Source organism: Eretmochelys imbricata, chromosome 11, assembly GCF_965152235.1.
Source record: "Eretmochelys imbricata isolate rEreImb1 chromosome 11, rEreImb1.hap1, whole genome shotgun sequence".
Taxonomy (NCBI): Eukaryota; Metazoa; Chordata; order Testudines; family Cheloniidae; genus Eretmochelys; species Eretmochelys imbricata.
In genome coordinates this window covers 26,216,446-26,228,854 of record NC_135582.1, presented here as the reverse complement: position 1 = coordinate 26,228,854, position 12,409 = coordinate 26,216,446, and the positions used below count along the sequence as shown (strand labels likewise).

Sequence of the window (12,409 nt, the reverse complement as noted above, 5' to 3'; positions counted from 1 at the left end):
CTCAAAGCTGCACTGCAAAGACACATTTTGCACTCCCTTCTTCTCTTGTGTGCTGTATGCAAGCCAGGCCAAAATTTGGCCCTAAATAGTAATTTTGGGTATTTACCCCATCAAGTCCCCAGTTGCCAAATAAAAGGCAGCTGCAGAAGTGTCTGTCATGCTTGTAAATATTTAATCAAATCATTTTTTTTAAATAAAACAAATAGGAACTCAGAGTAGGTCTCTGAGTGCTGTTATTGACTCTTGAGGATAAATTCATGGGATTAACTATCACTTCCACAGCCTCTCTCTATTAAAAAAAAGAAATTTTAAATAAAGATTACTCTACATTTGTGTGTTCTTTTATCCAATCACCAGTCAGATTACTGGCCAATCAAGAATTTTTTTAAAATTGGCCTTAAAAAAGAATTTTAACAGCAACTAGCAAAAGAAAAAAAAATCCTGTTAGTCTTTGTAAGTACATCAGAAGTAGGAAGCCTGCCAGACCACCAGTAGGGTCTCTAGATGACTGAGGTGTTAAAGGAGCACTCAAGGAAGTAAAGGCCATTGTGGACAAGCGAAATGAATTCTTTGCATCGGTCTTCACCGGAGAGGATGTGAGGGAGATTCCAATACCTGAGCCATTCTTTTTAGGTAATAAATCTGAGGCGCTGTCCCAGATTGCAGTGTCAATAGAGGTGGTTTTGGAACAAACTGATCAATTAACAGTAATAATGATTAGAAATATGGAACAGCTCCCATGAAAGGAGAGATTAAAAAGATTGGGATTATTCATCTTGGAAGAGTGATGGCTAAGGGGGGACATGATAGAGGTCTATAAAAATCATGAATAGTACAGAGAAAGTGAATAAGGATGTGTTATTTACCCCTTCACATAACACAAGAATGAGGGGTCACCCAATGACATTAATAGGCAGCAGGTTTAAAACACACAGAAGTAAGTGCTTCTTCACACACCACACAGTCAACCTGTGGAACTTGTTACCGGGGATGTTGTGAAGGCCAAAAGTATAATTGGGTTCAAAAAAGAATTAGATAAGTTCATGGAGGATGGGTTCATCAATGGCTATTAGCCAAGATGGTCAAGAATGCAAGCCCATGCTCTGCGTGTCTCTAAACCTCTGACTCCCAGATGCTGGGACTGGACAACAGAGGACAGAGGATTTTTATTAAAAAATAAGCCTTATTGTGAGGGTATAAGTGGGAAGTAATTGGTGCAATGGCCATGTGCTGGCTCTTTCTACAGGGATGAATTTCATCAAAAAAGATTTGAATTTTTGAAAAATCACATAACATTTAACATGAGGTATCTACTTGTCTGTGTATAATAAGGATAAAAAGTAACTTTGCAAATGTGGTATTACAGGCATTTACCAAAGTATAATGAACAGAATAGATGTGTTGCTACTGCAGCAACATACAAAAGTTTTCTACTAAGGAAACTCAAGAGGAGACTGCTGAAATATTTTTACATCCAGTGAAAAAATGTACTCAGACTGAGGTCTCAGAGGCATGATTTCAGAATAAAATTGGGAGAGAGAGCCAAGAACAATCATATTTTCTTCATTTTTTAGGTTATGGATAACATAACCACAAAAGTCTATTAACTGTTTTACTAAAGAGTCCTCATGAAATAGCCATCTGAAATCTCAAACACAAACTGTGTTGCCAGCCAGTGTCACACAACTTTAATAAAGAATTTTCATTCTAGTCCTTAACTGGCGTTGGTGAAGTACTGTGTCAAGAAAAAAAATGGAGAGGAGTACCCAGATACCCTGTTTCCAGCATGTGAGAGATAGGATGTACATACTCTACACTAGGTCGGAAAAGAAAGGTTCTTTTCATAAGGAATGAAGGAAGCCAAAGGCTTGACCCACCCCAGAAAAACTGCTCAGTCTACCACCTGGAAAGAAGCAAACTACCTGGGGTCATCAAGGGGGTGAAGACAAAAAGGAGGGTAAGGAACATATGGATGTGCAGAGGGAGGGAAAAAGTGTGCTCTCTCTCTTGGAAGGCAATAGAGCGAGGAAGCTGCTAGATCCTCCCCAAAAGGACGGAAAATCTGGAAATCTGATTGCTTTGTCACAATGTAAGAACTGGAGTACTTGTGGCACCTTAGAGACTAACCAATTTATTTGAGCGTGAGCTTTCGTGAGCTACAGCTCACTTCATTGGATGCATACCGTGGAAACTGCAGAAGACATTATATACACACAGAAACCATGAAACTGGTCTCTCTGTGTATATAATGTCTTCCGCAGTTTCCACGGTATGCATCCGATGAAGTGAGCTGTAGCTCACGAAAGCTCATGCTCAAATAAACTGGTTAGTCTCTAAGGTGCCACAAGTACTCCTTTTCTTTTTGCAAAGACAGACTAACACGGCTGTTACTCTGAAAAATGTAAGAACTCTACTTCTTGCCAGAGACAAAGTTAAAACTCAAGTGAGCTGGTTTGAGTCTTCCCTGTGAATGAAGCTGAGGAAAGCTGTGGTCCAAACTCTCAGCAAGACCAGAGAGTTCCAAAGATGTGTACATAAAACAGATGATATTTTGTTTCTCCTTGTGTTATGTTTTCTTTTATATCTGAGACTATGTAACATCTTGTGTGCCCTTATACCTAATGGTAAATGAGTCCTATTAATAAATATTAATAATGAATATTTGTATTACTTAAAATATAAAAGTATTTTAACATGTTTAATGCCCCATAAATACATTAATGGAGTAACAGAAGTGTACTGTGTGACACAAATAAAGGTAAATAAATGCAACTCCCTGTTTCATTTTAGATGTTTGTGAGGTCATCAACTCTTTCAGGAAAAACAAAGATCCCTGAACTCACGCCTCTTTCAGATAAAACACCTTTCAGTGCTATTTTTAAAATGTATGCATTTCCAATGTTTTAGCTACCCAGGCGTCTTGGCTCCACTGAAGCTTCCATTGACTTCAACAAAGGCAGAATTTCACCCTGTTTTGGATGTAGTGTCTTAAGGAATGTTCATTTACGTATGAAAAAAACCACTTATTTCAGTTCACTTTTATATATTAAAAACTACCATCAATGAAGATAGACTTTAAATACCTGTACCACACATTGAAACTTTTTTCACACATATCAACAATAGCAATAACTTTCAGGAAAATACAAAGTGAGGATAAAACAACACCAACAATTTGTGTGTTTATGCAAAATTAGAATCCACTAGGATTGGAAGACCTGTGATCTAGATTTTTCGTGTGTGCTCTGTTCCGTTTCCTCTAGCGTTGGGTATTCAAGGAACATGAACATGAACACACACAGGTCTAAGATTCCTGGAAATAGTACAATTTCCTAAAAGTATTACTCAAACAAAACAGAGGTGCAGGAATCAAAATGACATTTCATGAGTGGAGAGTTCTTACATTTTAATTAGTCTGGATTCTGTCTGATCACTCTCCAGTGACTATTGCATTTTGCTAACTTCAATAGGGAGTCCTAAGAGACTCTTCATCCTTAAAAAGGAAAGGCGTTCTTGTGGCACCTTAGAGACTAACAAATTTATTTGAGCATAAGCTTTCGTGAGCTACAGTTCACTTCATCAGATGCATTTGAAGTGAACTGTAGCTCACGAAAGCTTATGCTCAAATAAATTTGTTAGTCTCTAAGGTGCCACAAGTACTCCATTTCTTTTTGCTAATACAGACTAACATGGCTGCTGCTCTGAAACCTGTCTTCATCCTTACAATTTCATGCTTTTTGCAGTCAAATATCAGTGGCCCATAAAATCTCTTCTTTCTTGGATACACATACAAAAATAAAATTAGCTCTGAATTCAGGGCTTCTCTTAGTGACATCCTGTCTTAGGGCCTATTAACTATTGTAGTGATTCTGTGACCTGGCTACGGTCTGCTACAACAGTAGAGTAATACACTACTTAGCATAGCCTTTCTACTGGAAAAAGACAAGCAGTCACTTACTTTTAACATACTACACTGCACTGGCATCAGAGTTTGGAAATCTGGAAGCCATGCAGCTTTGGTGAGTCTTGCTACAACAGTGACTGTGACAGAAAACATCCATGACTTTATGGGCCACCCAAGTCTTCATGAAACTCAGCCAAAAGGCTGGCTGCTATCTTAACCTATAAAGGGAGAGCTTGACCACTGAATCTCAGATTCAAAATGAGTTGAGGCACACAGGAGTCTGAGTTTTCTGGTGGAGCATTTCACACAAGCGGAGATGGTTGATTATATACAGTGATGTACTATAGTCACAACATGCTATATTTGCTCCTCCCCTCCATCTTATGGATTGTTTGCTTGAAACTACCAAAGGAAGAAACAATGGGTGAGCAAGGAGAAATCTAGAACAAAGAGGTATAGAAAAAATAACTTCACACAGAAGGTGTGTTTTAGGGACAATATCTCAAGGCAGTACCCTAAATAGCCCTATGGAAGAGTAAGACAATCTTAAAAAAAAAAATCAGATAAAAGGACTACTAATAACTCCCTCCCAAAGAGATTAAGAAATGCTCTAAAAGCTTTGGAAAAATCTTGAAGCTCTGGAATTAGCCTGGTATTTATAGCATAGCTTCCCAGTGTGTTCTTTGAGCTTCCTAATGTATTGTTTTTTTCCATCTGCTAACTGTCAATATGGTATAACCTTATATTTCGATTATAAAAATGTACAAAAAGAGCTTTTTAAAAAAATTACAGTAGAGTTTTGGCTTAATTTCTTAGTGCGAGTCAGCTACTCTGGCATCAAAAATGTAATCTAGGTCACAGATAATGCTGAATCTTTTCTGATGTAAATAAATAGCATTCCACTGTTTAATTATGTCAAAGTATATTATAACCATTTATGACTAATGCCTATATGAATCACATTGTCACAACACACGTTAAGTTTATCACATGAAAATATTCAACTTCATATACTGTCTGAATGAAATCAATTAAAACCAGGTCAAGAATGTATTTTTCCCCTCACTTAATTAGCAGCAAAAACATGTAAAGCATGCCCTGCTGGTCTTAAACAAAGAGTATGAATTGCAAAATTGTTTATACTTTCAATTCATGTTGGTTAAATACTGAAATTCTCTGCTCTATGCTGCTCTCTTGATTAGTTTTCTAATATTAACTCAAACTTTTGTAGAATTTTATTGCATGGAATATATTTAGCAATAATCTTTCCCATTGTAGCATGTTAATACCAAAATAAAATAAAATAAGTCTCAGTATAAAAACGTATTGATTTTTTTAAAAAAAATACTTACTTATAATGCTCTTCATGGCCTTGCTTCTAGTTACCTTACGGACCTTTTGGTTTCTGAAATTTCTGGGTGCACATTCAACTTTGCTTCAGAGACTCTCCTGTCTGTAGTTTGGCTATGGACTTGGGTCACTGGGGCTAGGTCCTTTTCTTATTATACCCCTCATCTGTGGAACTCTTTGCACCCCAAGTTACATCTGTTGAGTCAGTAATATTGTTTACATTAAACCACAAATCAAATCTTTTGATTTCACTTTTTCACTTTTCTTGGCTGTTCTGTAAAACATTCTCAAACTACTTTATACTCTGTACCATAATTTTATTTATTAAAAGAAAAAAAGGAGGAAGGGGTGGAGAAAGAAATAAAGATATCTTTTGCTAAATCATGGAGGCTATTACAGTGTACATCCAAGAATCAGAAACAATTGATCTGTTAAAAATGGATAATTAAGGTTTGTGCAATGATATTATTATATAAAAAAGTATACATTTAAAGAAACACTTTCTCAAACAAATTCAGTTATATTACCCATCGCTGAGATGAGCTAAACACTCTAGTTTTAAGTATCATAGCAAATAATCCTCATAATTTAAAGACAATTCTGTAGTTAATATCACAAGATAAAAGATGTAAAAAATATGCAACTTGCAGTAGTATTTCTCTCTCTCTCTCTCTGTATTGCAAACTGAATGGCCTCTATTCTGCAAAGCAATCTGCCAATACAGGTTGTGAGCCGTTCACTAGGATTTTGTGCAGGTACATGAATTGCTGGCACATTCCATTGCAGAAACAGTGCACGGATGGCACTCAATGCTGCTATCTTTTAAAAGAAGACAGCACTACATTGTCATTGAGCTGCAACATAGTGTGCTGCAGTACGTAAGTTTCTCCAGAGCAGACTTTTAATGTAGCAGTTTCAGTTTCTCTGCCACTGAGAGCAACTAGGAGTCATTGCATAGCCCTTTAATTCAATTAGCTGGTTTCTTTTAAAGGAGAAAAGCATTGGATCCAATCAGATTGAAGGCAGACTGAAAGGAGAGCTAATGTAATCTCCTAAAAGGCAATACTTGGAAAGTCTGCTAGTTTAACACCAATATTTTGAAGACCCATTAGAAATACTCTACTGAAAACCAACAGAATTATATCAGAATTGATTAAAAGTGCTTTATCAAAAGAAGTGCAACAAACCTAATACATATTTTCGGGATCTTACACTATGTCTGTTGAATCAGTTCTAGTTTATAGAATATATAATTAGGATCTTAGTAGGGAGCTGGTACAGTTGGGTTTTACAATCAACAAATAACATCCCCTCACATATCCAATCCCACTCCCATAAAACAAAACAATCTACCAGGTTTACTGGATCTTCAAGGTAATATGAAGATTCTTACAAGGTACAGTGTAGTACAAAATCTTGAATATATTAAATTACAAACTTAATCCATTATATTAAATATTATTACTGAATGTCTTAATTAAGCATGTAAACAAAACCCTTCCATTTTCTTGGAGAATATTTCATCTTTATCAATTACCAGCACTAATGAAGTCAACAAAAACTAATCATGAGATTTTATTAGTTGAAAACAGTACTTCCTCAATGTAAGAGTAAAACTGAGCCAGGGTTTAATCAGAGAATAGGTATCAATACATTAAAAAATAATCACATTATTTCCTAGGTCCACTGAATCTCTTATGGAGCTGTTATAGTCTTTCACAGGCAGAGGATTTAAATATAAGCTTAAATGTGCTCATCTAAACAGTATGTTTTAAATATATATTATTGTAGGGCTTTAGCATTTAGGTTTTCTTGAAATATGGGACACTGTCTTTTGTGTGTGTATAGATATCTCTTCATGAAAGGTGATAGACTAAAATCCATTCACACTGGATGCTTCTATCTATGTACAAAGCAGGAGTGGACAAGACAGCGGCCTCCTGATATGCCTGAAACCTGATCTACGGAAAAGATCACCTATAAGGTTAAAAACAGTTCATTCTTCACAGCCTTTAAGCCTATGGCCTCTAGTCAGATGGCAGATGATACCAATCAAATGTGGTAGCATCTTTTGTCATATGGCCTCTATAGATTTCATACATAGGTAGCTGTCTCCCCATTAAAAGTATTTTCAATCCCTAACTCAGGCCAATGGTTCCAATAGAAGCTTGTGTGAATATGGTTTTACAGGACTGGGCTCTCAGCTGTGAACTTTAATAGTTTGTAGGAATTCAAGAAAATGAATACTGTAGAATTTTCAATCCAGAATTTTCAAATCTTAAACATAGACACGACACTTTACTGCATAAGGATTTTTTAACTAGAGAAAATATCTGAAATCTGCAACAACGCAAATTCATTCCTTTGTGTATATGCTACATACAATCTTTTTCATTCAAAGAATTAAACTTTAACCTTATAATGGCATTTTTTGTAAGACCCTCTCTGAAATAACTGAAATTTCTTAAAGAAATTGGTGCATCTAAATAAAGCATTGCATCATACATAAACACCCTGTGCACCAGACATTTAACACAGCATTTGTTTACCCAAGCAAAATAAATAAAGCTCTAAAAATACATGACGTAACATAGTGTTTAAAAATGTATTATGCAAAATATTTAAGCCATGCATCTTTATACCATGAATACAATACACTAGAGTAAAAATTATTTCTTAATTTCATATTTAAATGTATTCCTAATGTACAGTTGAAGTAAAAGTAATTTACAAAAAATGTACATATCCTCCCTTAACCATATAAGTCTAATTAATGTACATATTACATAACAAATTTACTGGGAACAGCATATTTCAATGGATACAGCATATTTCCACCTAGGATTTCAGTACCTACATCACATGGACAATTGACAATAATCTTAAGTATAAAAAGTCTCAAAGTCACCAAGAATTCTAGAGCACCTTATTTTCTAATCTCAGCTTGAATGTATACATGATTTCTCCACTAATAATTTCTAAACCAGATAACCTTAAGCTACAAAAAGTGACTTTTTGAATACATGGAAATGTACAAGACAGAAGGTTATTTTTTCAATAAAAACTTTAATATTAATCATTACTTCAGACATTCACCTTTATTATACGTATATGTACATGTTGTGCTCATCAGCATTATAAATGCCACTGAACAGCTATGATGTGTGATTTTATAAAACACATTGCCCAGCTATAGTTGATAAAGAGAGTGTCCTATGTGCACTGGCTAAGGGCACTGTTGTTGCTCAGAGTTATCAAACAGACACTCCCAACTATTTTGCTTCTCCATTACCCAAAAGACCTCGCCTTTTTTCTGTCTCCTTCTTCTTCTCTACCTCTTTTGGTCAAAGATTTATCTTTTGTCTGATCGGTGTTCTCAGGGATTGGGTTCTAGACCAATCTTTTGGTTGGATGGTTTGTTCATGCAATGCAACTCTCCTAGAATGACATCCCCATAAAATATGGCACACTGAGCAGCACCTAACTTATGACAAAAGATTCCACTGGTGATCAGGAGCTGTTATTTTCCTTGGTAACAAGAAGAAAGAATCAATTTCTAACAAGATTTAATAACTCCATTATTTTGTATTGGACGTCTAACTTAATGAATGCCTGTGAAAATGAGGTAGGATCAGAGGCTATAATCGGGAAAAAACAAGTTAAAAATTACTTAGACAAGCTAGCTGTCTTTAAGTCACCAGAGCCTGATGAAATACACCCTAGAATACTCAGGAAGCTGACTGAGGAGATATCTGAGCGATTAGCAATTATCTTTGAAAAGCATATATAAGCATTTATAAGCATGGAAGCATATAATTAAGCATTCAATTTACAAACACCTAGATGATAATAAGGTGATAAGCAACAGTCAGCATGGATTTCCTGTCAAACCAACCTAACAGCTTTCTTTGACAGGGTAACAAGCCTTTTGGATGGGGGGGAAGCAGTAGATGTGGTGTATCTTGACTTTAGTAAGGCTTTTCATACTGTCTCGCATGACCTTCTCATAAACCAACTAGGGAAATACAACTAGATAGAGCTACTATAAGGTCAGTGCACAAATGGGTAGAAAACTATTCCCAGAGAGTAGTTACCAGTGGTTCACAGTCAAACTGGAAGGGCATAGCTTGTAGAGTCCCACAGGGATCCGTTCTGGGTCCAATTCTGTTCAATATCTTCCTCAGTGATTTACATAATGGCATATAGAGTACACTTATAAAGTCTGTGGACAATATCAAGCTGGGAGGGGTTGCAAGTGCTTTGGAGGATAGGATTAAAATTCAAAATGATCTGGACAAACTGGAGAAATGGTCTGAAGTAAATAGGATGAAATTCAATACTGCACAATGCAAAGTACTCCACAAATGCAAAGTACTCCACTTAGGAAGGAACAATCAGTTGCACAAATACAAAATGGAAAGGACTGCTTAGGAAAGAATACTGTGGGAAGGGATCCGTGGGTCACAGTGGATCACTAGCTAAATATGAGTGAACAGTGTAACACCTGCGAAAAAAAGCAAACATCATTCTAGGATGTATAAGCAAGAATGTTGTAAGCAAGACATGAGAAGTAATTCTTTCACTCTACTCCACACTGATTAGGGCTCAACAGGAGTATTGTGTCCAGTTCTGGGTGCCACATTTCAGAAAAGATGTGGCCAAACTGAAAAGCCCAGCAGAGAAGAGCAACAAAATGATTAAAGGTCTAGTAAACATGACCTATGAGGGAAGATTGAAAGATTCTATGATTCTGTGTTTTCTGAATCTAACCCTTTTGCTTTTATGTTAAAAAGTGTCCAAAAACTAAAAAAAAAACATTTAGTTTTGGGTCAAACAAAATATTTCTGTTGACCCAAGATTGAATTTTAAAAAGTTCACAAAAATTTCATTTTGGAATTTCCAGGTTTAATTCAACCAGAACTCCCCCCGCCCCCCCTGAATGCCAGTGAATGGAAAAATCAGTATTTACCCAGACCTACCTACCATTCCAGCATTTTCATATAAATGTATTGATGAAAGCCTGCCTTAGAGAAAGTAATGAATTTTAACTTTCCAAGTTGGAGAATGGGTTGCTGTGTTACTGGAAAGGAAGCATATTAAAGCATAGAATCGTAGGACTGGATGAGACCTTGAGAGGTCATCTAGTCTAGTTCCCTGCACTCATGGCAGGACTAAGCAAACCATCCCTCACAGGTGTTGTCGAACCTGCTCTTATAAATCTACAATGATGGAGATTCCACAGCCTCCCTATGCAATTTATTCCAGTGCTTAACTGCCCTGACAGTTAGGAAGTTTTTCCTAATGTCCAACCTAAACCTCCCTTGCTGCAATTTAAGCTCCTTGCTTCTTGTCCTATCTCTAAAGGTTAAGGAGAACAGTTTTTCTCACTCCTCCTTGTAACAAACTTTTATGTACTTGAAAACAGTTATGCCCCCTCTCAGTCTTCTCTTCTCCAGACTAAACAAACTTAACTTTTTCAATTTTCCCTCATAGGTCATGTTTTCTAGACCTTTAATCATTTTTGTTGCTCTTCGCTGGACTTTCTCCAACTTGTCCACATCTTTCCTGAAATGTGGCACCCAGAACTGGACACAATACTCCAGCTGAGGCCTGATCAGCATGGAGTAGAGTGAAAGAATGATTTCTCGTATCTTGCTTACAACACTCCTGCTAATACATCCCAGAATGATGTTTGCTTTTTTTGCAACAGTGTCACACTGTTCACTCATGTTTAGCTTGTGATCCACTATGACCCCCAGATCCCTTTCTGCAGTACTCCTTCCTAGTCATTTCCCATTTTGTGTGTGTGCAACTGATAGTTCCTTCCTAAGTGGAGTACTTTGCATTTGTCCCTATTGAATTTCATCCTATTTACTTCAGACCATTTCTCCAGAGATTTAAAAAACACAACAAAAACAAAACAAGTAAAGCAGCCACAGAATTGGAAGGTAAGAAATAGGGCTTATTTAATCAGGAAAATGAGTTCTTGTGAATAAGCTCCCTCCCATCCAGTCAGCAACTGCTTTCAATTCTGTGTCTGGTTCTTTCTCTACTAAGGAAAGCTATTACTGGCTAGGGGCTGCAATAAACTCCAGATGAACACCAGGGAAGATATGGAAATGGGTCACCTTGTTTTATGTAAACGTCACCACTCCAACTTGTGTCACTGTGAGTTTCTCTCTCTAATGATGCCTGGAGAGAGGTAGTTTTGCAAACTCTCCTTCCATCAGTGGGGGAGTTCCATCCCCACAAGACTGTGATCGCTATCAGTTACACTTGTCACTATTAACTAGTTGGCATTGTATTACACATGCTAGTATCAAATTACCACAGTTTTCCACTACTTAGAAAATAACTATGATAATTACATGATGATGGTTGGCAAAATGTTTACCTTTTATTAGTTTCTACTATATATACACAATGGAAAACTAGAAGGAAAGTTGATTTTTATATTTACTTCTATTATCGTTCTGCATTTTGTAAAAATGCGTATGACTGAGTAACCTGTTTGTGAAGGGAATTTCTGGAGAAATGTTCGGCATTTCAGAAAATCTGCTTTCCTACTTGCTTTGTGTACAGTGTGCTTAGCTTACTAAAGCTGTTCAAGCAGTTTTTAAAAAAAAGCATCTCCTAACCCTATTTAGATTAATAGTTGGACTAATGAAAGATTCAGCACAATTTTCAGAAAACATAAACATGAATCAAATAATGCCAAAAAGTAATATACAAGTAGCATTAAAATAACCAGGGTACGAGTGCCATTCAGAAAATTAGTTTAGAATTTAGCTTTTAAAAACTGTTTTAAACTCAATAACCAGCATACACTGTGCTGAAATTTGGACATCTTTCTAAAAGACATGCTCCAGCTCAACCAGAATTTGTGGGCTTGACACAAAAAACACATGGTGAAATTCTATGGCCTCTATTTACAAAGGTAACCGAAGTCCTGTCTTTATTTACTTTTTGGAACATTTAATATTCCTTATTTTATTAAATAGTTATTAAAATAAATCAACTACTAAATAAGAATATTAAAAAACATTAAACTCTTACACAAGACTGTAACCAAACAGGCTTTATTTTATGTATAGGCTGGCTATACTTTCCAGTGGAGTTCCAGGGTGGGAGTGGCATCAATAAAACAATACATCC

General features: G+C 36.3%; 1 protein-coding gene across 6 annotated transcripts in view; it reads right to left on the bottom strand.

Annotated features, from left to right (window-relative positions):
• Positions 1-12,409, bottom strand: part of MBD5 (methyl-CpG binding domain protein 5) — a 254,423-nt gene that overhangs the window by 113,399 nt on the left and 128,615 nt on the right. For all 6 annotated transcript variants that reach the window (XR_013347482.1, XM_077829817.1, XM_077829816.1 and 3 more), the window contains one exon: positions 5,257-5,449. The gene's annotated coding sequence lies outside the window, so the exon portion shown is untranslated. The remainder of the gene's footprint in view (positions 1-5,256; positions 5,450-12,409) is intronic.